This window comes from Grampus griseus (assembly GCF_964374135.1).
Source record: "Grampus griseus genome assembly, chromosome: 4".
Lineage (NCBI taxonomy): Eukaryota > Metazoa > Chordata > Mammalia > Artiodactyla > Delphinidae > Grampus > Grampus griseus.
Genome location: NC_138997.1, coordinates 25,846,124 through 25,858,924, shown reverse-complemented (window position 1 = coordinate 25,858,924; position 12,801 = coordinate 25,846,124). Strand labels below are relative to the sequence as shown.

General features: G+C 40.5%; 1 long non-coding RNA gene across 1 annotated transcript in view; it reads left to right on the top strand.

The window, feature by feature from the left end:
• The window catches only part of LOC309822112, a 215,024-nt gene extending 211,013 nt beyond the window's left edge, over positions 1-4,011 (top strand). The window contains exons 2-5 of the long non-coding RNA XR_014296699.1: positions 1,273-1,407; positions 2,210-2,288; positions 3,626-3,751; positions 3,935-4,011. This is a non-coding gene — a long non-coding RNA (uncharacterized lncRNA). The remainder of the gene's footprint in view (positions 1-1,272; positions 1,408-2,209; positions 2,289-3,625; positions 3,752-3,934) is intronic.
• The last annotated feature ends 8,790 nt before the right edge of the window (positions 4,012-12,801 follow it).

Here is a 12,801-nt window from a genome sequence, read left to right as displayed (position 1 = left end):
AAAACAAATACCGTATGCTAACACATATATACGGAATTTTAAAAAAATGGTTCTGAAGAACCTAGGGGCAGAACAGGAATAAAGATATAGACATAGAGAATGGACTTCAGGGCACGGGGAAGGGGAAAGGGAAGCTGGGACAAAGTGAGAGAGTGGCATGGACTTATATACACTACCAAATGTAAAATAGATAGCTAGTTGGAAGCAGCCGCATAGCACAGGGAGATCAGCTCAGTGCTTTGTGACCACCTAGAGGAGTGGGATAGGAAGTGTGAGAGGGAGACGCAAGGCAGAGGAGATATGGGGATATATGTATATGAATAGCTGATTCACTCTGTTATAAAGCAGAAACTAAGACACCATTGTAAAACAATTATACTACAATAAAAATGTTAAAAAACATCTACAAACAATAAATGCTGGAGAGGATGTGGAGAAAAGGGAACCCTCTTGCACTGTTGGTGGGAATGTAAATTGATATAGCTACTATGGAAAACAGTATGGAGGTTCCTTAAAAAACTAAAAATAGAACTACCATATGACCTAGCAATCCCACTAGTAGGCATATACCCTGAGAAAACCATAATTCAAAAAGAGACAGGTACCACAATGTTCATCACATCTGTTCATAAAAAGCTCTCTCGTCAACTCTCTACACCAGGGTGTATGTGTTGTTTTTTGCTGTCATCAAGCTGTCTGTTCATTCATGCCTGATACATGCTTTCATTCAGAGAGTTGCTTAAGGCCTAGCCACAATGCTAATAACTGCTCTTGGGGAGCTTCGAGCCTGGCATTAAAGCTCACTAGACAAGCACAAACACGAGATTAATGCTTTTTATATTTTAAAAGCAGTATTTGCTTGCTTTTCCTACATCCTCCTCCAGGAGGGTTGCTTTGCCTGGGAGACTTGCCCCAGGGTTGAAACAGCAGCAGCAGCAGCGAATCTGGTGGACAGAACCTCTTCTCCAAGAGAAGATGCAGCCCCAGCTCTGAAGCTGTGAGTTGCATCTCAAGGGCAGCTTGGACAGCTGTCATGGCCAGCTCATCTCTCATCTTTTCTGACCTCTTCTGACCTCATTTCATCCATAAGTAATGTCTGAAGTTTCATGCGGTGGACGATGCTCTGGCTTTGATAATGTAATTATTAGGGTCCCGCAGTCGACCAGTTGGCCAGATGAGCATGGAGAGCATCTCTCCCAGATGCCCTCGGCGCCTGACAGATGGCTGTGTCAATTGTGTTTAAAGACACTGTGTCCTCCTGTTCCCTTTCAGGTTCTTTTAAAGCTGTACCAGCCAAGCTGAGTGAGAGAGAAGGTGTAAACATCAGGGTTGAAATGAAACTCGAAAACCACTGAGAAAAGAAATGGGGAAAATATTTTGAAAGGACGCGATGCAGACTGGCGATAGGTATGATTGGGGCATTGTCTGTGAAACTGGTCCCAGCAATATGCTTTTCCATTCATTCTAGTCCTTTTACCTTGAGTCCAGGATCCCATTCTCCCATCCAGCTCTTGATTTAAAAAACAAACCCTCAAGATGGACACAACTCTTAGATTTTAGTTGCCACTTGCCCGTCGGCAGGGTGTCTTGGTGCAGTGCCCAACTTACCCACTGTCCCTGTCAGCTGTGTTCACCTACTGCTTCTTTAGTAACATCAGCAGAAGGCAATGGATCTCTTATAGCATCAGGAGCTCACTACCTCCAAAAAACCCAGGCCTGGACAGTCACTCCCTGAAGCACGTTTACCATGTAACCACATAGACCTGCTGTGTGTGCATCACTTGGAAATCTGGGAAATCAGCATTCTAGGTCACTACCTAAAAACTTAGTTTATACTTAGTTTATTTCTACGAAGAGGTGGGCACTCATTTCAATAAAGCACCAGAGCATAGCTTTTTTATTGTTTACAATAAATTGATCACTTTCCTTCTCTCAAAATAAAAAAATTAAATTTTATAATCTAGCAACTATTTTAAACAAACACAATGTGTTTTTACAATCTGGATGGGGAGGAGGGTGTTACACTCCAGTTTTGTCACTCATTTTGATTCATTCATTTGGGAAAACATCATAAATGTGTTCTCTTCAAAGTTCTATTTAGATGCCATCAGAGTTAACGAAGGGGATAAGGCATGGCCGCTGTCTGTGTTCACAAAGCTCAAGGTGTAAGAGGGAAGACCAATAAGATTTTTTTCATGTATCTTATTAGACCCTTATGCGCTGAGTGCATTTTACCTGGAAAGGAGCCTGGGCTTCCGAGCAAGTTACCTTGGAACTGCAAGATAACTGTAAGATCATCCTGGAGGGGCAAGGGGACGATGTGGTTACTGGCAAAAATTTTGAGCTGAAGCTCAATTCTGCTCCTCTAAGTTCCTCAATAGAGTCTCTTGAATCCAGCCTTTTTTCTTCAGCTAACTATTGTCATCACAGTCTGGAGAACTGCACAGACGTCCTAAACAGTCTCTTCTAGAGGGGCCATGTCCCTTCCTTACAACTATCATTTATCATAGAAGGGACGTCAGATTGTGTCACCCTTCCCCTTTGCCACAAGCTTTCTGTTGGCTTTCTGTTGCCTGTAGTGTAAATTCTAAATGCCTTAGCTCAGCATAAGAGGCCATGACGGGCTTCCCTGGTGGCGCAGTGGTTGAGAGCCTGCCTGCTGATGCAGGGGACATGGGTTTGTGCCCCGGTCCGGGAAGATCCCACATGCCGCGGAGCAGCTGGGCCTGTGAGCCATGGCCGCTGAGCCTCCGTGTCCAGAGCCTGTGCTTCGCAACTGGAGAGGCCACAACAGTGAGAGGCCTGCGTACCGCAAAAAAAAAAGAAAAAAAGAGGCCTTGTAGAGGCTGCTTCAAACCCTAATCTTATTGCCCGTCATTCTGTCCCCCAACCGTGGCCTTCCCCTGAATACAGCTTAAGCTCTTGCCATGCTGACGTCCTGATCACTCCACAAAGCTCTGCTCATCCATGACTCCAGGCCTCAACACATGCTTCTCCATCATGTCTGTCCAGCTGGTATGTTTCTCCTCATGGCTTAAAGGTGCAGAACTCAGATGTAGTCTTGCCCCATGTGGTCTGGCAGACAGAGCCACTCCCTCCTGGGAGAACCCACAGCACTTCTTCCTTCCTTTAAAAGATGATATTATTGGTTTTTTGCTTGCATGTGTCTTCTCCACTAGACTATGAGTTCCTTGAGGGGAGGGGTTTTGTTATATCCTAGGGACCTAGCAAGGTCCCTGGCATAGAGTGGCATGTTGACAAATGCTCCTTGAATGAACAGATACATGAAAGAGAAATTGCACCTGCTCCAAGGTCTTATGTCATCAATACCCCCTTTTATTCATTGTTTAAAAGAGCTCAATGACAAAGTCATTCCATGGACGTTTCCAGAGTGAGTATGTGACCACCTCTGGCACACACCTCATTCAATATCAGGTTACTGATGCTTTGAATGTAGCTACAAAAAGCCAAGTTCAGTATACAAGCAGATTACTTCTTAAGCCCAGAACCTCTGTCCCTGCTTTCTCTCAGCTCCCCCATCATTAGCATCTGGGTCAGGTCTCTCTGTACGGAGCTGCTGACAGTCTTTATTTTCCCTATCTTTTTTTTCCCCCTGGCTTCGAAGAAGTACAGCAGTGCTGTTTGGATGATTGTGGCTCTGTGATGCAAAGATATTTTAGAACAATGTTATGATGCCTGGTCACACCTACTACCACTGAGACAAGCCCAGAAGTTAAATTATGAAGCAAATGTAAGCTTTGAAGAAATTTTTATTTAATCTGTATTCCCCTGTTTCATCTGCACATCCATCCAACACAATCTGCATCATTATTAGCCACATCAACTTGCTAAAAAAAAAAAGAGAGAGAGTAAAAAGTAAGACATCTGTGTTACAGCATTAATATATTCAAAGGTTTTTACTTTCATCTTGCAGGCATTAACATTGTGTAAATGCAATGTAAGTGCAACTTACAACAGCACTAAGTTAGCGAAGGAAAATGTACTCGGGAGCCTAGCCAAAGAAGGGAGCCAACAAAAGAGAAGAAAAAAAGAAAAGGTATGTTTGTGTGGAGGGGACAAGCAGGTTAGGAATTATGTAAAAAGCAGAATTTTACCTAGAAATAGAGTCTTTTGCCTATTGCTCTCACAGAGCTTCCTTTCTAATTGCTAGCACAATTTCTAAGGCACTGAGGCAACCCTCAAGCAGTGTGCGGAAGGTGTGTTTGTGCTCCTATGCCCTCTGGCCTGGCTGCCAGCCTATTCCCTTAGATCAGAGCCAGCAGGCAGACTGTTTTCGAATACCGATCACTTCACCCGGACCTAATCCTTTGAGTTCTCTTTGGCATCCATTCCTTCTGCCAGTTTCCTCTTCTGTTCCTCTCTTTTCTTCTGAAGTTGACAACAAAGACATCCTCGGGGCCCTCCTTGATGTAAGACCACTCTTGATGTTATTACAGTGTGTTTTTTTTTTTGTACCCTAAAGTTGCGCTACTTTTATATTCAACTAGCACAATATTTGCACACCAGAAGATAAAGAACATGTGAATAAGTTATCCAGAGTGATGGTTTCTTTTTAATTTGTACCCCTCCGTGTTTTTTTGATGTAAACCCTTTCCTTTCCCTGTCACTCATCTCCATACCTGATCAAGAACCCGAAAGTCTCTCTTTAGAGACGATGTTACTTCTATACCTTAAATTGGCCTGACCTGCCACTTTTAATTTCAAAACTATGGCTGTATGAGATATGGATGAATATGGAATTTCTATGAAGCACAAAACTTTTGAACAGTTCCTGTCCTCTGTGATAGTGAGTTTTTAAAGAGAAATCTCCAAAGAGCTAATTAGTAGACAAGTAGAGCTCAGCCTGAACAAAGCTGAAAAGATAGCAGGTAACTAAAAGGACCTGGCCATAGCTGACAAAAATCAAAGCCCTGACAGAGAGCTGGCAGTAACCTTGGGCTGCTAACTGACAGAGACAATAAAAAAAAAAGAAACCCCTCTGAACCTGGCGGAGAGTGACAGCCCCACTAGAGATTCTCCAAAGAGCACAGGATCTCCACTGCAAGGAAGTGGTAATCTTCCAGCAGGCAAATCCAAAGGCTTTTACTGCCCATCTCAAGTCTAAAAGATGTGAACTGGTTCTGCTCCGACCATCCCTTATGGAGGGGAGAGAGAGAGAGAGAGAGAGAGAGAGATGAGGCCCAGGAGTTTTTTTAAGTTACTTGAAAAGTTCCATGCTGACCGTGAACTTGAGGATGGAGTCGTGGGAAGGAAGACTGTGCAGCAGCCCGAGGTGGAGAAGAAGCCTGACTGTTCCTGGGGGTTCGGGTGGATGGCAGTGAGGAAGAGCCGGGAGCAAGTGTCGGTTGGCAAAAGCCAGTGCAGGCCAGGACTTAACGAGCCCAGCGACCTACAAAATATGGTTGGAAATAAAAGGGATTGCCGTTGAAAGAAACCTGAGGCATGACAGGGATAAAAGAAAGTGGGAGTCAAGGAAAAGAGTCACAGCAAGGGCGAGAGTCATTCCTTATTAGAATACAGACTTTATAAGAAGGGTGTGGAGCAGAGAGCTGCATTTTCAAAGTCCTAGAAGCAAGAGAAAACACACAAATAATGATCTTTCTTTAAATTAATTTTTATTGGAGTATAGTTGCTTTACAATTAAAGAAGGTTTTTAAAAGATCATTATTTTTGACACAACATTGTAAAAATAATGATCTTTTAAAAACCCTCTTGAATTCACTAAGAAGAGAGAGCAAGCTCTTGATGGTTTTGTTAGGTTTAGGCACTCATGGGCCCTCTTCTAAAATTCCGAGGGTGCAAAGGGAGGTAAGAAAGGATGCTTCCGTTAACTGAGAGATCTGAAAATGTCTTTCTGTAAGCATGAGATTCCGTGGTGTAATTCTGGGCATACAAATAATTCTATTTAGGAAAGAAGCCAAGCTCTAACAAAGTGCTATAACTACGAGGAGGGAGAAAACTTGAAAGCGAGCAGTTAAAAAGCATTCTGCTTTGAAACCCAAATGCTAATAACATACATTAGGTGGTTTTCATTATCCCTAAAGAAGGTCTTAGTTCCAGACGAGTACTTCTGCTTCTATATTTATTCCTCCCCAAGATACTGAACTCTGAATCCTTACAGACATTGCAGCCCCTGAAGACACGACCAGTGTTTGCAGACCCCAGGGACATCATCTCAGAGGCAAATAAGCAGGACCAGGTGAAAGCTTTAAAAGGATAAACCCAAGGGATGGTTTTAAAAGAAAGGCATATAAATATGCTTACATTCAGGGAAACATGCATCTCAGGTTTCTTGCTCAGACTCCAGTGTCTGTAATCATATACCTCAAAATATGTATCATATAATTATATTTTTATGGTAAATATGATTATATGTGTCATTTATCTTAAGAGTGTCATCGCCTCCTCCCTGCACAGCAACCCTAGTTCCACGAAGAACACGTTTGATGAGTTAAAAAGCTTGGCTTTACTCAGAGTGAATCTGATCTCAGACATCTGTCGGAATCTGAGCAGGAATGACAAATAATTGAGAAAGGTCTCCCTGAGTCAAGCAAATATCTGAAGACTTGGATCATGGAAAATCTGCCCTGTGTTAAACTTGGAGTAAAGGGAAAATTTTCTCTTTTGATTTGGGCTTGAGATTCAACATCCAGTTTGAAAAACATAAATGTATATCAGAACACTGTTTTATTAAAAATATATCTGCTCATAGTTAGAGCTGAGAATATAATCTAAGGCAAGTTTTTAAAAACAATTATTTTTTTTTAAAAAAGCAAGTAACTTAGAAGCTATTATAAAGCACAGCCTAGCAAACTTTGGGTTTTGGGTTCTCCTTAACTGACATCTGTAAGAAAAACTAAGGGTTCTCTCTTTCATATTTAATAATTCAGGCATGGTGAAACACGTAATGAGTTATTTTCTCTAGGAATGGAAATAGATTTTTGGTGAGCCATTGATGGGGCTAAGTCAAACATCCTCATCCCAGGGGCTTCCCTGGTGGCGCAGTGGTTGAGAGTCCTCCTGCCGATGCAGGGGACACGGGTTCGTGCCCCGGTCCGGGAAGATCCCACATGCCGCGGAGCGGCTGGGCCCGTGAGTCATGGCCGATGAGCCTGCGCATCCGGAGCCTGTGCTCTGCAACGGGAGAGGCCACAGCAGTGAGAGGCCCGCGCACCGCAAAAAAAAAAACAACCCCAAAGAAACATCGTCATCCCAGACCACTAGCACATATTTGGGGTGCCTGCAGGATTCAGAGTAATAATAGGGAGAATCTAGAAGGGTTTTGGTCCCCTGCTATACAGATGAGGTTCCCACGGCCCAGAAAGGTTGGGAAACTTAAGCCGTGTGTTAAGCTGCACAGTGGCTAAGCCAGAAGTAGAGTGCAGGCCCGATTCTCTCCACCAGACCTTTCATCATTAAGAGACACACGAATCACACTGGTTTAGTCCTCTCTAGCTTATTGGTCTGCTTTAGTGTAAATCAATTACTGCTTTTTTTGTTTGTTTGTTTTGTTAGGGGTAAAAATAAACCTTCCAAATATAAAGGCCTTAATGACCATCTCTAAGCTGTGTATCTTACTGCTGAAATCCCCCTGCCCCCGACCCCTTTCTCCCCTGAAAGTACCCTCTCTGGCTCTCTTAGTCTGCTTGGGCTGCTATAACAAAATGCTATAGACTGGGTGGATTAAACAACAGATCTTTATTTCTCGGTCTGGAGTCTGGAAGTTCTCCAGCACAGGGTGCCAGCGTGGTTGGGTTCTTGGTGGGGGGACCCTCCTCCTGGCTGCTGTCTTGCTGTATCCTCACATGGCAGACAGAGAGCAAGCTCTCTGATCTCTTCTTATAAGGACACTCATTCCATCCTGAGGGTTCTTCCCTCATGACCTCATGTAATGCTAATCACCTCCCAAAGGCCCCACTTCCAAATACCATCACACTGCGCGTTAGGGTTTTAACATGAATTTGGGGGAAGGACACGCATTCAGTTCATAACACTTGCCATCGTTTGTAGTTCTCGTTTTCATTTACCTTCCTAAGACATATCAGTTTGAGAAAACACAAGTATGATTTTGGTTTTTCCCCTCTAGCATCTATAGTGGTTTCTGGCATACAGATACTATGATAGCTGGCATGCAGAAGGTGTTCAATTATATTTTTTTGAATACATGGATGAACCAGTTTTCAGTTCTTGGTTGAAAATCAGACAATAACTCTCCACACAAATCTTAGTTAGAACTCATGAACATGATCCTAATAGGCTCACTGCTCCTCTCTCAATTTTCCTGGTGGTTATGCCTTCCTGATTACCCATCTATAACTTATTGATTGAAACCTCTCCTACAATGGATTGATTGACACAAATGCTGAAAATCCTTCCTGTACTTAGTGACTTTTTCCTTTGTGGTTCCCTGTGACAAAACCTTGATGTATGTCATAGCAAAATGGAAGAGAGAGTTGGAAACACGGTCATGTTGACACAGATTATTTATGCTTCATTTGCATAATGTCTGACAGACTGCCTTTTTTTTTTTTCTCTCTGAATTTCTTCAATGGGAACTCTTTAATAAATTCTTCAGATTCTTCAATGACTTTGAATAGATGCTTCCCAGTCGTTTTTTAGCCATCCAACTCAGCATTTTTTAACGGACTGTGGCAGCACCCATGTACATTGCTATCAACATAATATACAAATACTACATTTTCCCAGTCTTCACACATTTTCTCTTTCTTTCTTCCTTTCTTTCTTTCTCTCTCTTTCCTCCCTCCCTCCTTCCTTCCTTCCTTCCATCTCAATATATCATTTGAAAGTATGGAAAAATCATGTTTGAGATCTTCTAAATACATTCGTTAATGTGATTTCCTTTTCTTCCTTTTTAAAGATTTACTTAAGTCCATGTATTTCAGTGTAGGCTACATTATACCAATCATTAAATTGCATTTAGAGATTTCTTGCAAGCTAAAATTGCCTACGTTGCTTAGATTGGAGTAAGGATTCTTGATGGGAAATTTTTCTCTATATATTTTTATATGAATGCTCCTACATTTCTATGAATGGAATAAGTCACAAGGAAGTTATCTATAAAGTTGATGCTTATAATAAGACCAAGACCTCTGGTTCTAGAATAACTTTTGCTAGCTATTTAAAAAAATGATTTAGTTTTTTTAATGATTAATTATATGTTTTTTATAGATGTAGAGAATAAATGTAGAGAGTCCTTTATGGTCGTTTTCTTATTCAATTTTACAAGATTTTGCCTCATGAAACAGAGGAAATAAATTAAAGATCTTAAAGTGAATCTACATAATCAAGTTAAGTTGACAAAACTAGTTGAATTAAATCAGTTATTCTCAGAACAAGCAGTGGAATTCAATCAAAGGCTATTTATAAAAGAACTCTGTTTAATGAACTCTTTTCATGTGTTTGTATGTATGTGTGTGTACATATCCACACATATGTACAAATATTCATATAGAAGAGATAGACAATCTCTAACTCTCAAAACAGTACATCACTCCTAAATACACAGCTCCAATATCATAAAGAGCATGTAGACTAGTCCATGAAAGCCAATTTAATAGGAATGGTGCACATTGGCAGTGAAAATTTGAATATATCCCCTTAGCCACATTTTACCTTTATAATTTGAAAAATGATAATTGTGCTTATGACACAGCTTTTATTGCCCTTTATCATCTAAAATAGGATTTATTAAATTTATACTTCTCATTTTAGCTGGGTGGGATTAAGAATAAAATTTATAAACTGATGAGTTGTAGTAATATATCCTTCTCTAATTCACTGTGACTTTGTAGGTTTCCCTTTCCTCAGTTATCTTATTTATAAAACAATGATTCCAATTAGAGTTGAGAAATACATACACTCAAAAAAAGAGAGACTACTGCTTGTAATGATTACATTAGATGTCTCCCAAGCTTCTCCACTTCTCAAATACATAAACTAACACCAACAGAATCTATTGTACTACGAGATCTCCAATTAGTGGCAAATACAAATCATTATGGTGTTTCAATTTAGAACTGTACTCTGAGAACTACATTTTGTATATATGTGGTAACAATTTCCATCTTAAAGTGCTTCATGTAAATGCTTGTCGATGATCTCCCCACTCAGTTTTATAGATGGCAAAAGTAGGGAGTGTGTCAGCAAAGTTTTAAGTTCATGATTTCCTGATTCCCAGTTTATCCATGAGACCCACTCTGGTGATTCAGTTGCCTCTTTGAACATACTGATGAAAAATGTGCTGTCTCCTCCATAAACAGCCACAGAATAATATTTAATATTAACATAATTTTTAATTAAAAAAGTAAAATAGCTTTCCAGTATAATAGCCTAATGCCTTTTAGTATAATTACTTCAAAGTTAATTTTTCTAGGTGAAGATAAACATACCATGCTTTTCTCTAGACAATGCTTTTCTGTATTTTATCATCAAATCAAATGATGCATATATCACAGAACTGACTAAATAATGCTCACAGTAACACCAACAATGGCTGCACTCAGCATTGGATTGAAAGCATTGTAAAAGCCAGCAGCTGTTCTATGTAAGAGGCAAATTATACATGATGAGTGTCTAATTTGAGAATAACACAAAGCTCATTTCATCCAAACAGCAAAGAGATTGATGTGACATACTCAATGTATCTTATGGAGTTTTTGATTGACCTCACTAAGATGAGGAATAAGGGAATGCCAGTCTCTACTTGTGGCTCAGAAACCAGGGAAGGGGGTAAATTTTCCTCTGGGAATGACTTCTGACTTGTTCATGCTGCTGAATAATTCCAAGTACCTTACTATTTAAATAGGAATTTCTTGGTTCAGTACTGAGATGCTGTACGTTGTCATTGAAGGCCAGTGTTGCCTTTCCTCAATACCTCTGCAAACTATAAAAGTACCCACTGGGTAAGCACGTTGATTAATTCAGAAAATCAACCACAAACTTTTCCTTTAATGACTTGTCTCATATTTATGAAATATCATGGTTGAAGTCTATCTGAAAAAATAAATATTTTAAGCCTGACTAAATAGAAAACATTACTATCCTGCTGCCTTCTTTAAATTTCATAAATTATTTCAAAGAAACAGTAGCTCTTTGTACTTGGTTTCTCATACTCCGAGGCAGGCTGCATGGAACCATAGACCACTTCAGAGTCCAGAGGCCAATCTGTGCTCTGCTGTCCTCTGTAGGACATTTCCGTCTTGCTTGTCACTCTATCCCAAATGTCTATCCCAGAGCCTGGCAGATGGTTGGCAATCAAAGTAATATGTTTTTGGTGAAAAAATTGAATGGATGGAAAGAGAGCAGTTATGGCTAACCAATTGCTTTGAGGTCTAATGATGTCATGTCTAGGTAGTTGTAAGGACAATTTCTTACAATTTCCATTTTTTTTCTAATCACTGTTTTGCCTTCTACAGGGGATATAGCATCATATATCACACATGGTGAGGTGAGACCCTTAGAGGGTTGAATCAATCAGATGATGTACTATCACCAGGTAAATGATAAGACCACTTAGAGGAAAGAACACATACCTTTGAAACAAATAGATTTAGGCTTGTATCCCAAGATACTTCAACTCTCAGCCCCTTGGGTACCTTGCCTTAAAATACCCACCTTGAAGAATTATTTTCTTAGATGAGAAAATGAATATACACTCTATAGCATCACACCTAACGATAGGTAGTAGATCTGGATTACATATCAGCTCCTTCCCTCTCCTTTATAGCTATATATAGGCGATTGTTATAGTCATATGGAGAATTTGAGGGAAAGAATTCTTGAGAATGCATTAAAATACTAACCTTCCATTTTAGCTTCACTATAACCTGTGAATTATGCATCATTCTGCTGTTTCCACTTACAGCTCCGGACGGCCTATCCTCTGCTTATTTGATCTAGTCTCTTTACAAAACACAGAACCTGACTCTTGCCTTAGATGGACTCATCATCCAAATTAAGCAAAGACACATAGACATAGATTTTCAGCGAGAAGAGAGACAGTTACTTAAAGGAAATCAACATTAAACTCAACAGACCATATTAAACCCACATTAAATCCACCTGAACTGCACTCTCCTCTTGACAGGGTAATTGCAGGGGTGAGTCCTGAGGCTGGAAGGTGAAGTGATTGCACAGATGGTGGGAGGGGGAGAGACAGGTGTTTGAGTAGACTCACTAGTCTGTCCACCTCAATGATTTTCAATATATTTTTTTTGCCCCACAAGCTCCGTTTTTTATTCGTATTGGTTCTGCAGATGGTCACTGAGTAAACAGATACAAATGACAGTAGAGTAGGTTTAAATATTAAACATGACATTGACATGGACTGATCTAACCATTGGAAAGATAATTGTGTACATGGTGTCCTTTCGTGATGAGAGGCTCTCAGTGTTTAATGCCATCAGTGGGCATGAATTCTGAAAGCTACAAGCAGGTTTGGCTGTCAGAAGAGAATCACCGAATCCTAACAGTTTTATCTGATCACTTATGTTGGAGTTAGCAGTGCACTGTCTACCCTACTCCCCGTCAACACCAGAAAGGAATAAGCATGCATAATAGGTCAGCTGATGTCAGTAATTTTAAAAGAATATTTGGGGACATAGGAACACAACTGGAAACTGCATTAGATTGAATCTGGCCCTGCTGGAGACTGTCCCAACCCAACTGGCAACATTTGGTCAAAAGTCTTTGAGGATCCTGGGATGTTAGAAACCAGTCATTGCACTGAGAAGCACAGATTTTTTTAAAAATTGAAGTATA